The following is a 23,840-nucleotide window of genomic DNA, read 5'->3' as shown; positions in this document are numbered from 1 at the left end:
CAGGCTACTTGATTTGTACTTCTGTTTGTAAACATGAAATGGAATACTCAGAGTGTCCCTGGATCCTCTGGTGGAACAGTTACTCCTAGGGGGAGTGCTTAGAAGTACCTGATAGCCCATGATTTGCACATGAATTGGTATTTTGATCTTATCATCTTATGAATTTCCTTCCCGTTCCTTGTCCTCCCACCAGCTTTACAATACCCTAAATACCAGCAACAAAGGAAAGCCTTGCCCCTCTTGTAGCCAACTCATAGGAGACCTAGAATTTCCCTCCTGCGAGGCTAGCACACTCTATTTCTGCATTGACATCCTGGACAGGCCAGGACATCCTGGATCGTCCCTCAGGCCGCCCCCGACCCCCACATAAATGGGGAAAAGCTTTCTTTAAATTCCCTGGAGGTACAGAGATTGTGTGATATATATGAATCTCATTCCACAAACTCAGGAAAAAATAACACATTTCTTAATTTTTTTTTTTTTTTTTTTTTTTTACTGTTTATTTATTTTGAGAGAGGGAGAGGGACAGAGAAGGAGCAGGGGAGGGGCAGAGAAAGAGGGAGAGAAAATCCCAAGGAGGCTTCTCCCTGTCAGTGCAGAGCCCAACAAGGGGCTTGAACCCAAACCGTGAGATCGTGACCTAGCCTAAATCAAGAGTTGGGTGCTTAACCGACTGGCTGAAAAGTTGACCTTATTCTTGATTGGTAGGGGGAGTTTGGAAGCCCCAGGGTCCAAGATCGAGCCTCATCGGGTACCCCACAAACCAGGCACTGAAAGGGAGTAAAGATTGGGCTCTCCTTTCTCAGGGGCGTCCACCATATTGCCCACCTATGGTGCCCGCATATTGATATATTATGTCTTCCCTTCCTCTCTCTCTTTACGTAAAACATCTCCCTGGCCCCCCAAAATATTCTCTTTTTTCAGCATCTCTCTAATCATGTCCGATTGGAGACGTCTAAAGGGGAAGTACTTGCCTGAGCCCTCAAAAGCACACCCACTCACACCGCACTGAGCAGCTGGTCCTCACCTTAACCCTCTGGAGAAACTCGGGCTCCTCTGAACACCAAGGGCCTTGTCTGCAGGCAACTTCCACTTTCCCACTGCGATGGAAACCTCCTAGACAAGGCCGAGTCACTGTTGACGGCCTTCTGTTTCATCATTCTATTTTAATGCCCATTTATTTATGTGAACATGAAGCACACCAATTTCATCACTCGTCTCTAATTATTCCAACACCGGTCCCCATCTCGCGACTCCTGCTGTGGCCACTGTTTCTGTTGCCTCTCAAGTATGGTGACTAGTTTCCTCAATGTTTGCCGATCTGTGTGGTGGGCTCCTGTTCCTTGGAACTGTACCTGTGGTAGATCTGGATTTGAAGTGTGTTCCTTCAAGAGAGGTTTCGTGTTTGCTTCTGCCTGCCACCCAGGCTGCTACTGGCCTGGAATCCTCTTAAACAAAAGTTGGGGCTTAGTATTTTGGGGGCCCCTGAAAACTATGAACTGTGGCCACAGACCACACGGGAGTGTAGGCTTGTGGTTAGGAGCTTTCTCGGGAGATTTTCTTGGGGAGACTTCATGGGAGACTTCTGGTTTCTCGCTTCATCCGGAGCCAAGATTTAGACAAGCCAGTATTCTTGTTGTTCTTCTGTCTGGCGGTTTCTTTCTAGTTCAAGAGTGGCACTCATCAGAGGTCTTGGCTTCGGGTAGGTATCTCCAATCTGACCGTCTTTCACCTCACAGGCATGAGCTCTCCACAGCGTTCTAGACCTTGGGTTTTGAGAGATTATGTAGCTCTGGTGGCAGTGGATAGAGCCGAGGACCACACAAGCTGGAAGGTCAGAAGGATGCATCCTTTCAAGGCTTTAACAGTTTCCCTTTCTTTCCCTTTCCCTTAGCCATACATTTATAAAGTTAGATAAGGGACGTTTCTTCAAAGACCGAGGCTGCCATATTGCCCATGCGACTTCCCACCATAGTCTCTCTTTTTTTGTTCCTGTTAATCGTGTCTCTCTCTCTCTTCCCTTAGTCCTTCTGACACTTTGAAAACCACATTCCTGTATTCTTCTCCGTTTGAAATACTTAGCTACAGTTTTTGTTTTCCTGACTGAGCCTCTGATCCAGACACAGTCCCCGAGTCTGACTCAGCCCCTCGGTCCTACCCCCCCGTCTTCCTTCTTGCCTTCCCATTGCAGGGACCAGCAGGTTGTGGATAAGAAAATACAAAGCTAGGGGAGCCCGGGTGGCTCAGTTGGTCCAGTGTCCAACTTCGGCTCAGGTCATGATCTTGTAGTTTGTGAGTTGGGGCCCCGGGTCGGGCTCTGTGCCTGGAGCCTGCTTGGGATTCTAGGTCTTCCTCTCTCTCTCTGCTCCTCCCTGCCCCTCCCCCACCAGTGCTGTCTCTCTCTGTCTCAAATAAACATTAAAAAAAAAAAATACAAACTTGAGCATCTCACACGCGTCAATTAATGCAATTGCCCAAATTAGTGTATGGGAAAGAAAAAGTGGGAGTCAGTGCTAGGTTCAGATTTTCTGTGCACTTGCTAGCAGTGTTCCCTCAGGAAAGATACTTCGTGTCGTAGATCGGATTGTGTTCTGCAAAAAAGGTGTCGAAAATCTCGCCCCCAGTGCCTCAGAATGTTTCTTATTTGGAAATAGTCATTCAGGTATAATTAGTTGGGATAAGGTCTTCCGGGAGTAGGGTCGGTCCTTAATCCAATATGACTGGGGTTCTTTTTTTTTTTTTAATTTTTTTTTTAATGTTTATTTCTTTTTTGAGAGAGAGAGAGAGAGAGAGAGAGAGAGAGAGAGAGAGAGAGAACAAGTGGGGGAGGGGCAGAGAGAGAGGGAGACAGTTATATGACCGGCGTTCTGACAAGTAGAGGAGAAGGTACAGACAGGACACGCAGCAGAAGGCCACAGGAGGACACAGGTAGAGGCTAAAATAACGGCGGCTGCAAAACCAGGAAGCCCACGGATCCACAGCTACCGCCAGCAGCTAGGAAGAGGAAGGCAGGCTTCTATCCAGAATCTCGGAGCATGGTGCCACTTCCCCTTGAACTCATACTTCCAGGCCCGAGGACTGTGAGAGAAGAAATCGTTGGGTGAGCCACACAGTGTGTGGTTCTTTTTTAAGGCAGCCTGAGCAAACTAATATGTTACCTGAGTCTGTTTCCTTATCCATAAGAGTGGATGGTAACACTTTTATACAGTCCTTTAAAAAAAAAAATGTTTATTTTTGAGAGAGAGAGAGAGCAGGGGAGGGGCAGAGGGAGAGAGAAAAATCTCAAGCAGGCTCCATACACAAAGTCCGATGCAGGGCTTGATCTCAGGACCCTGAGATCATAACCTGAGCCGAAACCACGAGTCGTATGCTTAACAGACTGAGCTGCCCAGGCGCTCCTATACAGTCCTTTAAAAAAATTGTTTTTTCTAATTTTTTTTACATTTATTTATTTTTGAGAGACAGAACTAGACAGAGCATGAGCCGGGAAGGGGGAAGGAGACGGGGAGACACAGAATCCGAAGCAGGCTCCAGGCTCTAAGCAAGCATTCAGCACAAAGCCCGACGCAGGGCCTGAACCCATGAACCTCAAGATCATGACCCGAGCTGAAGTCGGACGCTCAACTGACTGAGCCACCCAGGACCCTCTTAAATTTTTTTTTAATGTTTATTAGTTTTGAGAGAGAGCGAGCGAGCAGGGGAGGGGCAGAGAAAGAGAGAGAGAATCTGAAGCAGGCTGCAGGCTCTAAGCTGTCAGCACAGAGCCCGACCTGGGGCTCGAACCCACAAACTGTGAGATCATGACCTGAGCCAAAGTCGGATGCTTAACTGAGCCACCCAGGCACCGCTAAAAAATTTTTTTTTAATGTTTATTTATATTTGAGAGAGCAAGATAGTGCTGGAGTGGAGGAGAGACAGAGAGAGAGGGAGACGCAGAATCCAAAGTAGGCTCCCGGCTCTGAGCTGTCAGTGCAGAGCCTGATGTGGGGCTCGAACCCACGAGCCACGAGATCATGTGCTGAGCCTGAGTCGGACACTCAACCAACTGAGCCACTCAGGCGCCCCTTTAAAGATTAAACGAAGACAATGTGTGCACAGCATCTGGCTCCTAGAAGGCAAATAGGACATAGTAACTGTTACCATTATTTTGCAATGTTGAGCCGGCTCTTGCTGGCTGCGCTCCATTCCTGCCCACAGTGCCCGCCTCCCGACACCCACACCCACACCCACGGTGTGTCCGTTCTATATGTAACCCTCTGCTATGCTATGGCGAGGCGTCAGTGCTTTTGTCCCTTTCAAAACTTCCGGAATGTTCACTTCAGCTAGGCTTCACCTGGTTGAAAGGTTTGGCCAACTGTGAAAGGATGGCCCAGGAGATAGGACAGTTGGATAACATGATGTTCTCAGCTTGGCCCTGCCCCACGTGGAGGCCCTGTTCCCTGTGGCTTTAACGTCTGTGGCCTTAACCTCTAACCACAAGGAGTTGCCAGTTGTAAAAGTTGAATAGAAAGCGCAGCTAGCTTACATTTGCCAAGGTGTTTGCCCATGATTGATAAATAGGAGATAACTTCTGTTCTTTCAGTGTGCCTTATTTTTAAAAAAGATTGCTGGTGGTACCCCAAACTCAGACGGACGGAGACGGCGTGGGCTTGGTTCGGTTGGGTCTGAATCTATATGGGGGTCACAGGGAGAAAGGGGGTGTATAGCACCTGATCCCTCCTCAGGTACCCGAGGAAGCTGCTGCTGATTCTTGCTCCCGCCGAGGAACACTCGAAAGGGATTGTTCAAAGGAAGTAGGTAGCTTCCCAAAATGTCCACAGTGGGGATTAGAAACAGACAGGCTGCAGCCTCACCCGCGCACACGCACACACACGGACACACACCAGGAGAGCCCAGCTGCAGGGAGAACGTGGATGTGCCCTGCCCGCCTCTGGTGTCCCCTCGTCTCTGGCTACCGGCTGCTCTGAGCTGGAATCGGAGCAGCCACAGACCAAAGACGCCACCTGCAAATCTGTGCTTGTAACTCCTCGATGGCGCCAGCCCCGCTCCGTCTCCTCCACTGGCTCAACAAATCAGGATTCTAGAGAAAAGGCAGAACTCAGGACTGACCTGCTCCCCGTCTGAGTCATCTTACCTTTGAGCCACAGTTGGATGGAGATCCGGAGCCATTAATAGCACACCTCTCCAACAAACACATGACTGCCTGAAGAGAAACAGTCCCTGGGAACTCTAAACAGCAATTAGGCAAAATCCTAAATTACAGAGTTCTCACTCCGCAGAAAAATGCCAATTATAATTTTGCCTCCTCCAAAAGTCCACAGCCTGATTTTGCCTTCCATCTGCAGAACGCTTCCCCCGAGAGGCTTTCCTGGGCGAGCCAAGAAAGGGGACTCGGTGTGGGTCATGTCAGTCTCTGTGCTCTTTCCCACTGAGATCTGGGAGGGAGGGAGGGAGGAAGAGGTCCAGAGGCAGAAAGGGAGAGACTCCCTTTTGCAGCATTTCTGGCAGCCATAAATACATGCTGGGTGGCAATGTGCTATGCACCGTGGGGGATAAAACGAAGTATGAGATGTAACCCTTACGCCCAAGTAGCTTCCGATCTAAAACAAACAAACAAAAAAAAGTCAAACCTAGCAGTTTCTTCAAGCACTTAATTTTCTGCCACACGTACTTGTGGCTGTTGGCATTCAGGAAAGGGGGAGGCCACTGAAAACTGGAGGAAGAAATGCTTCCTGGAGGAGAAGGATTCTGTGGTGGACCCCAATGACAAGTGGAGTGAACAGAAGAGATGGAGAAGAGATAGGGGAAGAAGAAATGGCCCAGGAAAAGGAAGACAGCAAAGCCCTAGGCTGTAGTGAGAAACCACCCTCACCACTGACTGACCGGGAGTGGCCCTCTGCCCTCCACGCGTCTCCCATGGACCCCAGGCCAGCGTGAGGACATCACACCTGCCCTAGGCCTTGGTTCCAGCACTTCCTGGGTGGCGGGGCCACAGTGCCCTCTGTGCCTCCCTGTGTCTTGCTCTCCAGCGATTAGCCCCGTAGCTCTGGGTCCCCAGGGCCCAATGGTCCTGGAGGAGAGGGCCTGTCTTTGCTTTCACGCCCAGCCTGAAGCTCTGGGACATAAGGCCCAGGACATGACTTGTTGAATGAGGGTGAGTGAAGGGGAATAGCACGAACTAAGAATGAGCTCCAGGAGAACCCCCACCTGCCCATCTCCTGTGTTCTTGACCTCGCCATCATCTCCCTGGGTTCTCAAGAATGGTCCATGGGCTCTCGGTGTATGTGGCCATGACACGAAGGAGTCAGGCATGTTGGGTCGGAGGCCTCCCCTGCTCCGTTCCAGCAAGGAATTGGGTTTGCTGTATTACCAGTGAGCTCCCTACCCAGCAGGATATGGGGTGTCCTTCCCTTCTCAGTTAGGTTTGGAGACAGCTCTGCTGTGTGACTACAGCTCCACAGAGCCCAAAGGTAACAAGGGGGGAAGAGGACGGAGGAGGAGGAGGGGGGGGGGAGGGAGGGGGCTTCTCCACCTGCTGCCCCCAGGGCAGAGGCCTGCCCTGTCACTCTCCCAGCCAGGGCTCCATCTGGGAGCGGAGCTTCCTGGGTGGCAGATCTGAGCTGGGCCTGGCAAGGAGGAGCCGGGGCAGCTAAGGAGGACGAGGCAAGGGGTACCCGGAGCCCGCTAGAATGCTCAGGATGCAGGCCCTGCCGGGGTAGCCGTGGGAAGGGGCCAATTCTCTGAGGGCCTTGAGCCCAGCATGGAGAATTTAGCCAGTGGTAAAGGAGAGCCATTAATGAGTTTTCAGCAGTAGAGACCCGTGCTTAGATCTGTGCTTGGGAAAGATGCCCCAAGCTTTGCTATCATCAGCTGTGAAGGGTTGTCTGGGTGAATGAATCATTTTACAGGTCTTGTCTCGTGTGCACGAATCCATCAGTATCCATCTCGAATTCATTATCCAGACAGCCAGGGCACTCAGATTTATGGGGGTGTGGGAGATAGTTGAGTGGGGGGAGAATTCTGGATGGGGAACCTTTAAAGTCTCTCCGACCCGAGGTGTTGTATCACCTCATGTCCCAGGGAAAAATCTAATTTCTCCACATATTATTTGGATTTTTTAAATCTCCCTGTTGTGTACTACACCAGAACTAGGTTGCTGTATCCTTGTTCCAACTGTAGAGGATGGTGTAAATCATATGATTAAGTTATGACTGGGTAAATCAAGAGCTTGTGTGTGGGTGAGAGCCCTCTGTAGGCTACACACGGCACGATAATAATATCCTCGCTCGTGTACGTACCCTCACAGAGCCAAGGCACTTCAACGCCTACCTCACTTGAGCCCCGTAACGACCAAGGCATGAGCTCCAGGGTCCAACTGCCTGGATGGCCCCCAGCCCTGCCGTTTGCATGCTCTACAACTTTGGGCAAGATACTTGACCTCTCTGTACCTCCGGTGTCTCATTTATAAGACAAACTATGGTAGAATCTACCTCCGAGGGTGTTGTAAGGACTGAATGAAACAATACTTGCCAAGTGCTTAAAATCGTGGCTGGCACATAGGGAGCAGGTTGTAATAGGTTGTTATTTCTTCTCCTTCTGGCTACTGAGGCATGGCCAGAATTGGAATTAAGTTTGTCACTTTCCCGTGGACTCACCACTGATTCTTGGCCCTTCCATGTGGAAGGGCCAACATCTGTGAAGTTCCTATTTGTACTTTTTTCCAGCTTGATTCTAGACTGCTTATAGGTCTGCTTTCTTTTTCTTCTTGGATTGTGTCAACCCCCATCTAATTAGTAATTAACATATTTGCAGATATTTAAGATTGGATGCCTGGCAGTGAATTACTCTAATTCACATTGTCCGATGTGAATTAAACCAGAGGCATTTGTGTTCCCAAGTTTCCTGAATATTCTAGACAATCAATGAAGTTTGCTGAATGAAGAAGCAATGTGAAGGGCAAGAGAAGGTACCATTTGGGCTAACATAGATTCATTATCCATCAGGCATATCACATACTGAGTCAATACTGTGAGTAGTTATAAAATGATCTCATTTAATTTACTAAGTGTGGAACTTAAATCATACTGAACACAGTCATGAAATCACAGCAATTAATTCTGGTCAACTGACCAGATACTCTGCTACTTGATAAACTTTAAAATGCAGTTTTTGTTGATTTAGATTAACCATGACTTAAGAAAACTAAATTTACAAACTTAACAAAATTGGCAAATTAGAGGTCATCTGGCTTACAAAAGCATTCTGCAGTTTTATAGAAAAGGTATCCATGGGAAGTATCTGTAAATTTCAAACTCCCCAGAGTGTTAAAAATATCATTTAGCTTTCTGAAATTCCTTTTTGTTTTTGTTTTTTTTTCAGGAATACATTCACTATACAAAGAAATCCAGCTATAGGATATTGCTGCTTAAGTAGAAATGGTCCAAGAACAAATGTAGTGCTAATGAGTGTATAGAACTTGTAAAAGACTAAATATAGAAATGTAGTAAAGATGCAAAATGGGAGAAAGAATGAAAAATGACTAGAAAAGGAAGGGAGGAAGAGGAAGAATGTCAGGAAGACTAAAGCCCCAAAAGAATAAAGGTACACACAACGAAACGAGTTTATGTTGTCATCCTTAACTTAGAAGAGGACAGCTAGACCCTGCTGGGGCAGACAGCATAATAGTAGCAGGTGGCAGAGAGAAAGAAGCTTCTTAACTCTCTATCAGGCACATGTTCAGTGTCCACTCAGGTAGGATCTTGGCCCTCAAGGGTAGAGCCAGATGCCACAGGACTTTGGCTTAAAACCCAGCTGCCCCTGTGGGGAAATAAGTTCTACTTACATAAACGGGTTAGAAACACGCTTAGGGCGGAAAACTGCCACCATGGGGGAAATGCATCTGAAGTTAGGTAGTGAGATGCTGTAATGGGATCACGAGTTACAAATTACTTTCCATCTGACCAATATACTATCACAAACTCCACTTGCCCCTCAGATCCTTTGCTTCTTGCACACACAAGTTAATGATTACTATCTCATTGTTTTCCCCACGTTCACGTGTGTAAGATCTTGTTTTCTTCACGTTCACCACGTGGGTAATATCTTGTGAGCTCAGTAAATATGGAGATGAAACCCGTTTGGGCCTCTTGTCCCCTCCTAGACATTAGCCTCTCTTGTATTCAATTCTGTGTCCACTCTCTTGTTGGACAGGAGAGAACTCCAGACTCATAGTCTGCGACATGCCACCTGCTCATGACTTTACCACACTGTCCTGACCTCTATGCTTGGGTTCTTTTTCTGGATCTAAGTTGGCAAATTGGTTCAACCTTTGATTCAGCCTTTGTTTCTCATTCTTTTTTTTTTTTTTTTTAAACATTTATTTATTTTTGAGACAGAGAGAGACAGAGCATGAACGGGGGAGGGTCAGAGAGAGAGGGAGACACAGAATCTGAAACGGGCTCCAGGCTCTGAGCAGTCAGCACAGACCCCGACGCGGGGCTCGAACTCACGGACCACGAGATCGTGACCTGAGCTGAAGTCGGACACTTAACTGACTGAGCCACCCAGGCGCCCCTGTTTCTCATTCTTTAACGGAATGTTTTGACCACTTTAAGACCCAGGATCTCATGTGTGTGAAATCTCCCAGCCAACATATACCTTTAGTATTCTTCAACCCTTTGGCTCAGTTCTTAACTCTCTCTCCTTATTGCCTCCTTTGATAGAGCTAATAGATTGGAAGAACCAAAGCTTGCTGTAGACCAGAGTATACATTGATTATAGCAGAGCACTTGATTAAGCTGCTCATTTAAATCTCAGTGGAACTTGTTGGCAACTTGCACAGTGCAGGATAATAGAATTAGGTCAACAGTGTTTCCCAAAGAGTGTTTTATGGGATTCCACAAGATGATATCCTTATACAAGAACACACATAACAGAGTATTCCACATTCTTAACAATTCACTGGGCACAATAATACTCTGAGAATTTGGGTTTTTTTAAAGTAGATCTTAAACACTTTTTAATTTTTATTGTTGAGAGAGAGAGAGAGAGAGAGAGAGAGAGAGAGAGAGACAGAGCATGAGTGGGGGAGGGGCAGAGGGAGAGGAAGAGAGAGAGAGAGGGAGACACAGAATGCAAAGCAGGCTCCAGGCTCTGAGCTGTCAGCACAGAGCCCCATGTGGGGCTCAAACCCACCAACCGTGAGACCATGACCTGAGCCGAAGTCAGACGCTTAACTGACTGAGCCACCCAGGGGCCCCAAAGTAGATCTTAGTATTTAGAGAAACGGTTCCTTCATCAGACAGAAAAACCCTGTGTTTGGCCAGTACTCAAAGAATACTGTTCAGTGTTAATTGGTGGAGACATTTCTAGTCCAGATCAAAAGGCTCTGTACTTGTCCCTGGTTCAAGTCAGTTCAACATTTTTTTTTTTTAATCCATGACTTGGAATAAGAGGTAAAATCTATGCCTATCAGTTGGTGCTGGGAAGACAGTTAATATAAGGGAAGGCAAGGTCAAAGTTAAAAATAATCTGAACGGTGATTCCTCAGTGTTCCTTTTTTACTTGAATCCTGGACCATCTACACTTATGTTTAAAGAATTAATTGCACAAAAGTATAACGAGGGGGAGCTGATTTAGCAACGGTATATGCATGACCCACAAGCACAATCTGAGTCAAGATCATGCGAATGCAATCCAAAGCCACATTGATAGAAGCTTACTTCTATTAATTTTAGAATTAATAGAATTTTGGTCTGGAAGTTTACTCTCCAGACCATGTCGGAGTATACATTCCATCCTAGATACTACATTTTAAGAGGGCCACTTGAGACTAAAGACTTTTTTTTTTTGAGGCTAAATTAAGTGTAGAAGAGATTGGGCAAGATGAAAAAAATCCATTATATGAAAACTGTTTGAAGCCATTAAACATGCTTAGTTAGAATAGGAGAAAACCCTAGGAGGACAAGAATATGGATTTGTCTTCACATATAAAGGATTATCATGTGTACGTTGTTTAAGAATTGTTCTGTGTGCTCAAAGTCTAGATAGTGAACCAAAGGCTAGTGGTCAAATTTCACTTCAGTATAACACCTTTTGTGTTTAATATGGTCCAATGATGGAATAGGTTGTCCTCGTAAGTAGTAAATGAGTAAATGCCCCATCATGGGAAATTTTCAAACAGATGCTAAATGCCCAAGTGTTGAAGTTAAAGAGGTGGTGACATCAGAGGCCACTTTCGGCTTGGATACTGAGAGTTTTTCTGGGCATTAAATATTTTAACTACCTCACTTGGGGGAACGATAGCGGGGGTTACCTAGCCTGTCCTTTTCTTTTTTTTTTTTTTTAATGTTTATTTCCTATTTCCTAGCCTGTCCTTTTGACATTTCACAGAATCTTGTCTCGTGTCTAATCCTCTACATGGTTTCTGTTTTTAATTCTATGTTCAATCTGAAAATGAGAAAAGCTAGGAACCGTAGCCCCTGGGGCCCTGACCTGCTCTCGTGCTGACTCTTGTTCTTCCTAAGGATCAGGTGTAGCTCATTCTTCATTGCTGCAAGACACCCCCATATCTTTACAACAGGTTTCTTTTTTTTTTTTTTTTTTTTTTTTTTTTTTTTTTTTTTTTTTTTTTTTTTTTAGCGTTTATTTATTTTTGAGACAGAGAGAGACAAAGCATGAACGGGGGAGGGTCAGAGAGAGGGAGACACAGAATCTGAAACAGGCTCCAGGCTCTTAGCACAGAGCCCGACGCGGGGCTCAAACTCACGGACGGCGAGATCATGACCTGGGCCAAAGTTGGCGGCTTAACCGACTGAGCCACCCAGGCGCCCCACAGGTTTCCTTTTTGTTCATACTGGCATGACTTGGTTTCTGTTCCTGACAAATTAAAGAACTTTAATTATGCCCCAGTCTAGTGCCTTTTATAATATTATCTCACTTAGAAGATAGGTTCAAGTTTATTTTTTTAATGTTTATTTATTTATTTATTTATTGGGGAGGGAGGGCAGAGAGAGAGAGAGAGAGAGGGGAAGAGAGAGAATCCCAAGGAGGTTCCATGCTGCCAGCACAGAGCCCAACACAGGGTTCAATCCCATGAACCATGAGATTACTACTGGAGCTGATATCAAGAGCCAGACACCTAACCGCCTGAGCCACCCAGGCACCCCTAAGCTCAAGTTTATTTAAGCAGGAATTTTTGTCACATTTTTATAATATTCTTCCTTCCCATCCTTATACTTTGGGCATTGAACTCCTAGAGCAATAGGACAGTGAATCTGATTTGAGCCTCATAGTAATTCATCAAGAATAGATGGTATTTGTAAAAACCCAAAAAAGGCTGCTGTGAGCAGATTTATTTACATTTTAATTTTTAAAAAACACACGTCCTGCAATGCACATTTTATTTGGAAGGCAGCCTTTCATTATGCAAATGCCCATTTCTCTGTGAAATGTCTCACTAATGGTGTAAGTTTTATACCTATTGTTTCTGGCCTGGAACCAAGAAAACGGCACAGCCACTCAAAGTTCACTTGTTACACAGCTGGTCTGACAGTTAATTAATGGGCTTTCTTAGGCTGGAGGGCAGAAGGCCTCCCTGAGCCAAGTGTAGGACCCAGTTGGCTCTCATAGGTCAGGTGCCCCAAATGAAGCTCAAACGTCATGCTGTTAACTCCCCGAACCCTTGGCAGAGTGCAGCTTTCTGTTTGGAAAGTAATGGCCCCATGTCTCTCATGAACAAGTCCTGTTAGAGATCAAAGCAATCTTTCATAACCTTGTTTTGATGAGTTAAGGGAAAATGAAGCAGAAACATGAGGATTAAGTGTCCCTTAAAACTCCCCTTGGGATGTAAATACTGGGAAGAATGTGTTGGGCCAAACCATGTGTCAGACCCCAAACATGGAGAAGCAGAACAAAGCTTGTGACAAATTGAGGTATATCTGGGTTTGCCTCTATCTCATTGGTCTGTGTTATGATCCTTAAGGGGGGCTCGCTATGAAGAGGGCGCCTAGCTTTCCTGGGGAGGGGGGCGTGGCTCCCACCAACAGAGCTGAATCTCTCCAAATGGACCAAGTGTAACCATCTAAAATTTAGGTTGTTATTTTTCCTTTAAATCAATTATTACATCAAGGGATTCTGCATAGTGACACGTGTCTCTTAGGGCTCCAAGCATATGAGAAATAATGATTTTATGACGAACCAAACTTATTTTCTGTAAAATCGATAAAAACACAGCTGTCTCAAAGGTGTATCTATGACATAGGTAACATCAAAGAGGAATGCTAACTCAATCTGTTTCCTTTTGTTTCTGTTTCCAAATATCTTTGTATCTGATCTGAAACATTTATCCTGAAATTCTTAGCAGCTCCAAACCTACATTTATTCAAAGGAGTATCCATAAAAGATAGAGTTGGGGGGCTGGGGGTGGCAAAGAAATGATCATCCGTGAGAGGAAATATAGCTTGGGAATAATCTAAGTGAGCAATGATTATACGACCATAGAGGGCTTTGTTTGTTTGTTTGTTTTTACTGACGTGAAATTCACACAACATAAAATTAACCTTTTTAAAACGAATAGTTCAGTGGCATTTAGTATATTCACAATGTTGTGCAGCCACCATCTCCGTCTGCAAAACATTTTCGTTACCTCCCAAAGAAACCTCTTTCCCAGTAAGTGGTTGTTCCTCAATCCTTCCTCTCCCCAGCCCCTGGCAACCACCCTCTGCTGCCTGCTTCTGTGGACTTAACCTCTTCTGGATATGTCACATCAATGAAATCATCTAATAAGTGATGATTTGTGTGGTGGCTGCTTTCACTTAGCATTGCAGTTTTGAGGTTCATCCACACTGTAACGCGTATCGATGCTTCCTTCCTTTCCATAGGCTGACCGGTATGCCACTCTAGGCACGTACCACATTTGTTTATCCTTTCGCCCACTGGTGGACCTTGGGGTTGTTCCCACCTTTTGGCTGCTGCAAACATGTGTATACGCGTGTGTGTATGTGACATCTGTTTCCGATCCTTTTGGGTATATACCTCAGAAAAATAGGAATGGAACTGTTAGAAGACCAGCGGATGCTAGAAAGAGCTGCGGCTGTGCTCCGCGTGTCTGGTTTTTACCCCAGCACCATAGCACACACAGGTCACAATCCACACAGCCGGAGAGTCTCTTGATCTTCCACCAGGGGATCTGTCACCAGTTCCCCTGAATTGGAGCTAAGACTGCTACCTGGCATTTCAATGTCCTGAAGCCATGAAAGCATGAGAGAAAAAGAGAGGTCGTGGTGATCACTGGAGGGCTGGTGCTGCCTATCCAGGGCAGCCAAGGAGAGCTACTGCACAAAGAACAGTGTTCATGGAAGCTGGGGGCATACTCCTTAGGGTGTCTGTTCGTACTGCCTGCCCTGTGGTCAAGGTTAACAAAGGACTACATCAACTCCATATGGGCGGAATCACCAAGGATTCACATTCCTCAAGACTGTAGGTCATGGTCACCTGGGCAAGACAAGAATCTCAACTGACTGAAATGCTGGCAGAAGGCAGGGGAAGTGTGGAGCAGAAGTTGGTTACTCAACCAACCTTATTCTTTTTTCTTTTTAAAGTTTATTTGTTTATTTTGAGAGGGGGAGGGTTAGGGAGTGAGCGAGAAAGAGAATCCCAAGCAGACTCTGAGCTGCCAGCACAGAACCCAACGTGGGGTTTAATCCCACGACTGTGAGATTATGACCTGAGTGGAAACCAAAAGTCGGATGCTTAACTTACTGAGCCACCCAGGTGCCCCTCAACCAACTTTATTCTTATGATCAGTGGCAGAAAAGCAGACAGACATCTTTACCAGTATTTCCCTGCATGCTGCTAGTATGTAACACTTTCCTTGATTTTCAACTTTAAATGGAATTTACACCCCTCGGTATATGCCACCCAAAATGAAAACATGTCTACAAAAACTTGTCCGCTTACATTCATAGTAGCATTATTCATAATGGTGAAGAATGGAAACAACCCAAATATCCATCAACTGATACTTGAATAAATAAATTGTGGATGTCTATACAATAGAATATTATGCAGCAATCAGAATGAATGGATTACATTAGGAATAGGAAAAAAAAAAAAACATATCCCAGATCAACAGAAATGAAAAAAAAAAATCATAAGGGAATCTGTTGTACAATTTTATGTCAATAAATTTGGAAATACAGATGAAATTGCTGATTTTCTAGAAAAAGTATCTTTCTGAAACTGAAGAAATAGGAAAACCGAATGAAACTAGTTTAGCATTAAAAAAAAGTGATTTGACAGTCAAATGTTCATACCTCCCAACCACCTCCCAGAAAAGACACTAACTAGTCTTAGACGACTTTATTAGTGAATTTTACCACACCTTCAAGGAGAAGGTAATCTCCATCTTACAGAAGCTATTACAGAAAATAGAAAAGGGTAGCAGGCTACTTAATTTATAAAGCTAGTATGGGTTTGACACCAAAATGAAACCAGGATAGTACAAGTGCAGGCATACCTCATTTTATTGCACTTCATAGATATTGCATTTGTTTTGTTTGTTTGTTTTTGTTTTGTTTTGTTTTACAGATTGAAGGTTTATGGCAAGCCTGGGTTGAGCAAGTCTATTGGCGATATTTTTTTCAACAGCATTTGCTCACTTCCTGTCTCTGTGTCGCATTTTGGCAATTTTCTTGGTATTTCAAACATTCTCCTTATTGTATTTGTTACAATAATGATCTGTGATCAGTGATTATAACTCGCTGAAGGCTCAGGTGGTGGTTAGCATATTTTAGCGATAAAGTGTTTTTTAATAAAGGTATGACTTTTTTTTTTTTAGACATGCTATTTCACACTTAACAGGCTACAGTATAGTGTAAACATAACTTACATGTGCTGGGAAACTAAAAAATTCACTTGACTCACTTTATTGTGATACATGCTTTATTGTGGTGGTCTGGGACCACATCCGCAGTAGCTCTGAGGTATGCCTGTACAGGGGGAAAAAAATGTAGAGTAATATCACTTATAAATGTAGACTAAAAGACTTAAATAAATATTAGCAAATTAAATCCAACCAGTGTATTTTTTACATGATCATTACTAGTTTTGGTTTATCCCAGGATTGTGAGAACATCAGAAAAATCCATCAGTGAAAGTTCACCATGTGTTTCGGATTAAAAATAAATAATATAACATATCTGGTTCTATAAATTTAATACACACTCTTATCTAAAAGAAAAACTCTTAGGAAAAACTAGAAATAGAAGGGAACTTCCTTACTCTGATAAAGGGTTTTTACCAAAAACCTAGAGCAGTTACATCACATACTTCTGGAATCTTCCCATTAAAAGCAAGAACAAGGCAAGAAGGGCAATTATCGCTGCCACAACTCAACATTATACAGGAAGACTAGCTAATGCATTAAGAAGGAAGGAAGGATGGAAGGGAGAGAGGGAGGAAAAGAATGTGTGCAGTGTGGAAAGGAAATGAAAAGCTACTTTTAGGCGTAGAAAATGCATAGACATCAACAGATAAACTATTGGAAGCGATGAAAAGAATTCAGTAAGGTTGCTGGTTACAAGAGCAATATAAAATTCGGTGTTTCTTTGCTTATATTTCAGCAACAAATTAAAAAAAAATAAAATTGAAAGAAATCTGTCAATTCACAATAGCAGCAAAAACTGTAAAGAACCTAAGGAATACAGAGGCGCTTGGGTGGCTTGGTTGATGAAGCATCTGACTTTGGCTCAGGTCATGATCTCTCTGGTCATGATCTCCCAGTTAGTGGGTTGCAGCCCTGAGTAGGGCTCTGTGCTGACAGCTCAGAGCCTGGAGCTGCTTGGAATTCTATGTCTCCTTCCCTTTCTGCCCCTCCCCTGCTCTCTCTCTCTCTCTCGCTCTCTCTCTCTCTCAAATAAATAAAAAATTTTAAAAAAAAGTACCTGGGGTGCCTGGGTGGCTCCGTCGGTTGGGCGACCCACTTCGGCTCAGGTCATGATCTCACGGTTCGTGGGTGCGAGCCCGCGTCGGGCTCTGTGCTGACAGCTCGGAGCCTGAAAGCCTGCTTCGGATTCTGTGTCTCCCTCTCTCTACCCCTCCCCTGCTCACATCCTGTGTCTGTCTCTCAATAATAAATAAACGTTAAAAAAAAAAATTTAAAGAAAAGAAAAAAAAAAAGTACCTAAGGAATACACATCATGTAAAATGTCGAAGAATGGGGAAAAAATTACAAAATTTTATTAAGGATATAAAAGAAGATCTGAGTAATGGGTAAAAAGCACTAAAATGTCAGTTATGCCTAATTAGCCCTAAATTTAACTACATTCCAAACAAAACCCTGCAGAATTTGAGTTTCGAAATCGATTATAAAATTCATATGAAAATTGAAATTATGAAAAAAAAAAATCGTTTTGAAAAAGAACAATGAGAGCCGAGGAGTCGCCCTGCAGATATCAAGGCATTCAAGTTGCTGAAGTTAAAATACAGTGGTCTGGGCAGGAGGACAGGTGCCGGAACAGAATAGAGAGCCCACCGCAAATCCGTGTGCACGCAGGAAAGTGGAACAGGATAGAGGTTAAAGTAGGGATGAGTGAGAAAAGAATGGAAGCATTGGCGCTTTAGATTCCTATGCCAATTATGCAAAAACAGATTGAGGGGTGGGGTGGAATTAAAGATCTCTACACGAAAACCTGCAACACAGAAACTACTGGAATGTGCAGGAGAACATCTTTACAACCTAGAGTGAAAATGCTAGCCGTGAATCCGCCCGGACCTTCTGGCTATCCGGGGCACCCTACGCTAGTTCCTACACCCGCAGACCTCCTTTCTCAAGGTAAGCAGTATTTCCCCAGACTGCTTCCCGGCCAGAGTGGAGCATGTGACTCAGGCCGGCCAATCAGACGCCACCGGAGGCCTCGGGCGGAAGTGAGGAAGCAGGCTGGCTCCCTGGAGGCGTGGAGGGGCAGAGGCGGTGCTGGAAAGGTGGCGGTTTCCTGAAAGAGCTAGTTTGTTCTGGGGGTGTTCTTTCATTGAGGCTGAGGGATCTTTTCCCATCACCCCCAAACGTTGTGTGAGCTTCTTACTGTCTCGTAAATTTCTTTTCTGCTTAAACCAGTCGGACCGGATTCTATTGCTTGCAGCTAAGAGCAAGAACTGACATAGAGCCCCCCCTTTGGACCTGAAAACATCTTTAGAACGAAATATACCATAATCAAAATTAGATATAATAATACTTAAAAAAAAAACTTGGAGAAGACATTTGCAGGATCCATAACAAGAATCAATAAATATGTTTATTTTACCATAGAATTTATATCTAATGGAGAAAACACCTAAATAAATAAGAGAATGGAAACACCCCAATAGGGAAGTGGGAGAAAAATGAGAACAGGTAATTTTCCAAAGTGTAAACCCAAATGCCTTAATTACATATTTTTTCTTATTTAAAAAATTACATACATAGCATTATGGTATTCATATTCTATAAATTTTTTCACTCGAGAGCATTTATGAGAGTTCGATTGCATCTTGAGAGCAAAACTTGTAGAATATGAACACCATAATCCTATTTACATAAAATCTTAAATAAAAGCAACATTATTTATTATTGATGAAGACGTTAAAAATGCAAAAAAAAACAAAAAAGGTGAGAAGCTAGAAGCTTCTACAGTAAGCTATGACAGTGATGTCATTTGGGGTTAGAGAGAAAAGCCACTGAGTGTGTCAATCAAAGAACACCAAAGATTTACTTGCATTTTGTTTCTGGGGGGTAAAAGTTGGCAGTTGTTAATGGTTGGTCTGGATTCTTCTACTCCATTTCCCACACTTAACGTAGGAATTATAATTTGTCACGTGTGCTCCCTCTTTTCTTTTCCTTTTCTAAAATCTGAGAAAGACAAACTCACCATTTCATCTGTCCATTATAGGATGTTGTGATAGCATCATGAGAGAAATAATGGCATACTCCCTATATATAAATTACAGAGAGAAATCTCTCCTCCAAAATAAGCTTTAAAAAAACCCAATAAGCAAATTTCTGTAGCTTTATTTTCAGTTCAGTTTTAAATTATATATATACTTCATCCTCATGAAATAAAGATAAAAGACCATGAAGATTCATTTATAATGATTTTAGGTCTTTAAAAATAATGAATGGTTGTTTTTTCTGCTGGCATTGTCATGTTCTTTGTACTGATTCTGTACTTCTGTGTAGCCATAAATACAAACCACCCCCCCCCTCCCCCGCCAAGGCCACAACTGTGATATGCACTTGTCATTCACAGGCCAAGCCACAGGATGCCACTGTTGCATTTGTGCAATAGTCTACTTAAGTTGAGATGACTAAAGAAAGGGGGGGGGGGGGGGGAATCTCTTCTTTTATAAACAGACACATGATAACTAAGGTTTAAGATTTAAATCTTATGAGTTCTAATTTTTTAATTCCCTTTAAGTTGGATTTTAAATACCACATATTGAAATCACCCGAGTCTTTTAATAATTACATTGAGAATCAAACAAAAGTAAATTATTTTGGAACTGTTAAAAAAAAATGTGGGCACCCACAAATGCTAAGAACAAAGTCCTCTGAGAGTTAAATTCTCAAAAGTGGTTTCTATGCCAGCTACCTGGGGTCAGTTGCTATATTTATATTCATGAGATCTCAGTGATATATTGCTTGCTAAAAAACTGACAAATAATGTATTCATGCATATTAAAACCTATCTAAAATTGTTTTTTAATGGGGGCAGCATATTTTTGAAATCAAAGTGTTGAGTAAATCAAGTAATGGTGTTCCTTTGACTTACCCAAAGATAGTTTATTTGCATTTCTAATTGATCCACAATTGGTAATGATACTTGACCCTTTAAATTTCTTTCTGATCCCATCCCAGACTCTAACAGGTAATTAAAGGTTTATAAATTGACAATTACAGGTCCCAGAGAAACTGATATTTAAAGGGAAGCATTCCTTTTGTCTTATGAGTCAATAAATTGTACAGAAAGTCATTCCCAATGTAGAATACATCCTATTAAGAAGTTAGGAATATGTGGTCGATGCATATAGGAAATAAATTGTAGTCCCTCAAAGAGACTGTAGTCTAATTAGGGACACATGACATGTCGTGTGAAAAAGAAAACAATGCCATTAGGAATATGAAGTGCCAAAATATTGTAAAGTGCCCAGTTCTGAAGAGAAGAGTCCCCAAGGACTGGAATGGCCAGGAAGGCCTTTGGAGGAGGCAGAAGTTGTGACCAGCCTGCTCAGTGTCACTTCCTTGCAGTGTCCCCTGTCCTCTACTTGGCCCAGCCTTTCCTCTGCCAACTCAGTCAGTTCTTGTCTTCGGAAGATTTTCATAGCTCTTTGAACATGTGTTTACTTTGTAACTCTCAAAAATTGTTCATTTCTGCATTCAACAAATTCTAGGCACAAAAAATACGACCCACATGGTCCCTGTCCTTGGAGCTTCTGGTCTAATAAATGCATTGCCATTATTTGCTCATTTGTATCTCTCTTCTAGGGGCCTGTGACCTATGCAGTGTCCCCGGCGGGGAGGACAGAGCAGATCGCGAATAAAGGTCGGTTCCGTGAATGGTGTGCCAGGATGGGGCCGAGGCTGGAAGATCAGAAGTTAGCACAGTTGTCCAGCCAAGGGGTGTTGGGAGAGAAGGGACAGTTAAATAAAGAAGACGAAAAAGCCAAAGGACATGGTGTGTCCCACCCGCAGTGAGGGAGAGGACGAAGCCAAAACCAACTCCCAGGATGACTTTACGCAGTGGGTTTGTTTGCGTGCGTGTTTCTTCACCCATGGCATTGGCCTCCTTTTTCTGTTACAGAATTAACCGTGTGCCAGCCTAGCTATTGTGAAATGAGTTTGCCTAATCTGCAGTAAACTGTGATCCTGCTGTAAAGGGCAGGCCCTTGAAAGATCAGTGCGGAATGAGCCTCTGTCCTGGCCCACGAGCTCGGCAAGGAGGTGGCAGGCCGCTCCAGGTGCATGAGTCAGGCTGCCTTGGTCCCAGCTCTTCACATGCACCCACGCCACAGCCCTTAGTTGATTTAGAGTTCTAGGCAATTCTTAGGGGGTCAGCGTGACTCATAGGGGCAGGACATGAGCAAAGCGATGGGCTGAGCAGTTGTAAGGTCATAAATTTTTAGACTTAACTAAAATAGTCCAAGTCTGAATGCAGGATACCGGTTGCCCGAGCAACCGAGAGGTTAAAGCAGCAATAAATTACGGGCGGTCTTATCAAATAGAGCTGTTACGGCTTTACGACAGAGCACTAGCACCCTCGGTGTTGGCTGCGGAACACAATTCAGCATGGAGAAATTATCAGCAAGTTCACATCAAAGGAAAACAGAAGACCATGACCCAGGTCCAAGGCCTGAGCAGATTGAGGTCTTAATCTCAGTGTAGAGAACAGAAGGTCCGGGTCCTAATCTCTGCCTTTCCTAATCGCGTGACCTGTGGGCGGCTCACCCGGCCTCCCGGAACCGCAGGCTCCCTCTTTAAGAAAGAGATGCTGTGAGGCTCCAGTGAACTGACCTTCATGAAAACACTCCAAAAACAGGGGAATATGAAAGAAAGAAAAAGAAAGAAAGAAGGAAGGAAGGAAGGAAGGAAGGAAGGAAGGAAGGAAGGAAGGAAGGAAGGAAAGAAAAAGGAGGGAGGGAGGAAGGAAGGAAGGAAGAAAAGGGAGAGAGAGAAAAGAAAAGAAAAAAGAAGGGAAGGAGGGAGGGAGGAGGGAAGGAAGGAAGGAAGAAAAGGAAGGAAGGAAGAAGAAGGAAGGAAGGACGGAAGGAAGGAAGGAAGGAGGTGCTATCTCTAAAAGAGGAAAAACAAAATTAGTTGGGGAAGAGCATCAATAAAGCTATAATATCTTAATGAAAGCTATCTGTGTGCCAGCAATTGAGATGAGTAAGATCATCTGAACAAAACCCACACCCCTAACAACTGTAAACAGTCATCTTGTGTTACCACTCACACTTGACCTGCAGGGACCCGGTGTTCGGGGTGAGGTAGACATTTTTGGCAAGGCCCTGGCACTCACCGTGCCATAGTCATTCTCCTGGGTCTCAGGCCAGGGTTTGATTAGTTTTGCTAGCGCCCCGCCTGTCCAGATGCCTCTGTCACTCACTCGGTGCCTTTCTCACCCCACCCTGCTTTGTGCATTCTCTCTCTTTGTCTCTCTCGCCCTCCCACCCTCCCCCCTCCTTTGCGTCTCAGCCCGCACATGAGTTCTGCTACCAGCCAGATGGATTTCCTCTCTCCCTCTCATTGTCCATCTCTCCTTGAAGACCAGGCCAGAGTATCGGCCACCCAGTGACATCCGCCCCCATATACGCTGCCTTTGCTAAATGGTTGTGTTGTCATCTTGCTCTCTGTCCCACGGTAGACAGCAAGCTCCTTGAGGAAGGCCCAGGAGGGATCGTGTTTATTGCTGTTTATACCACATTCCCTGAGAGTCCACTTAACACAGGTTCGGACTCCTTGGCTGAAGAGGAAGGGAGGGCAGAAATGGAAATGGCGGTGAGCTCTTAGCCCTCGGATAAGTGCCTGCGGGGCTTAGCCTGTGCTAATCCCCAAACGTTCCTTGCTGAGGAGACAGCTGTCTTTGGTCTGTAGGAACTTGGGGACACATATGTATTAGGTAGCTACCAAACATGTGGAGTGGTTGAGGTGTGGGACCAGGGAGGACCCTGCGTCAGACCAGGAGGGAAGCCAGTGACTGCATTGTCTCCCTTTCTGTATACCCTGACAGACTTGGAGGACAGGGACAGGTGTGGGGGATACCCACATCTAAAGATGTTCAGCCCATCTGAAGATAGCCATGGAACAGAAGAATATGTGCCCAACGAATGACCGATTTCACCCTTCTTCTGTCCCAGATGTAACGAGGATTCAAAGACCAACCCCTCTGACTTCTGTGTCCCACCAGCAAATCCAACCAGCAAGCCACATGGGGAAGGCTTTCAAAAGACAGAAGGAAGTGTGCCTTCTTGCCCTTGTTGAATTTTGCCTTCGTGGTCATTAGCGTATCTTCATTTGTGACATGTCTATTCAAGTCTTGCACACTTTATTTGTTTATTTTCAAAAAATTTTTTTAATGTTTATTTTTGAGAGAAAGAGCACGAGTGGGTGAGGGGCAGAGAGAGAGACACACACACACAGAATCCGAAGCAGGCTCCAGGCTCTGAGCTGTCCGCGCAGAGCCCAATGCAGGGCTCGAACCCACGAACTGCGAGATCATGACCTGAGCCGAAGTTGGACGCTTAATTGACTGAGCCACCCAGGCGCCGGTATTTATTTTTTAATGTTTATTTATTTTTGAGAGCAAGAGAAAGAGAGAGAGAGTGAGAGAGAGAACAAGAGCAGGGGAGGGGCAGAGAGAGAGAGAGACAGAAGAACCGAAGCCCGCTCAATGCTAGCAGCAGTGAGCCTGATGTGGGGCTTAAACTCACAAACTGTGAGATTGTGACCTGAGCAGAGGTCGGATGCTTAACCAGCTGAGCCACCCAGGCGCTCCGAGTCTTGCACATTTTAAAACTGGGTTGTTCATCCCTTTACTGTTCATTTGTAAATTCTTTGAGTTCTTTATATATTCCGGGTTCAAGTCCTTTGTCAGATTTTTGTGCTGCATATATTTCCCCCAGCCTGTGCAGGCTCCTACGTTCAGTTTCTTAGCAATGTCTTTTGATGAGCAGAAATTCCTACTCTTGATAATGTCTAAGTTATTGCCTTTGTTCTTTGATGATTAATGGTTTCTGGGTTCTATCTGAGAAATCTTTGCCCACCACAAGATCATAAAGATGGAGTTCTATATTTTCTTCCATTAGCTCAT

At 44.4% G+C, this 23,840-nt stretch overlaps 1 long non-coding RNA gene across 1 annotated transcript in view; it reads left to right on the top strand.

The window, feature by feature from the left end:
- LOC122204068 overlaps positions 1-21,565 on the top strand; it is a 28,881-nt gene extending 7,316 nt beyond the window's left edge. The window contains exon 3 of the long non-coding RNA XR_006195465.1: positions 20,519-21,565. This is a non-coding gene — a long non-coding RNA (uncharacterized LOC122204068). The remainder of the gene's footprint in view (positions 1-20,518) is intronic.
- The last annotated feature ends 2,275 nt before the right edge of the window (positions 21,566-23,840 follow it).

This window comes from Panthera leo, chromosome D3 (genome assembly GCF_018350215.1).
Source record: "Panthera leo isolate Ple1 chromosome D3, P.leo_Ple1_pat1.1, whole genome shotgun sequence".
Taxonomy (NCBI): Eukaryota; Metazoa; Chordata; class Mammalia; order Carnivora; family Felidae; genus Panthera; species Panthera leo.
The sequence above is the reverse complement of the archived record's forward strand: the minus strand, read 5'-3'. Positions and strand labels throughout refer to the sequence as shown.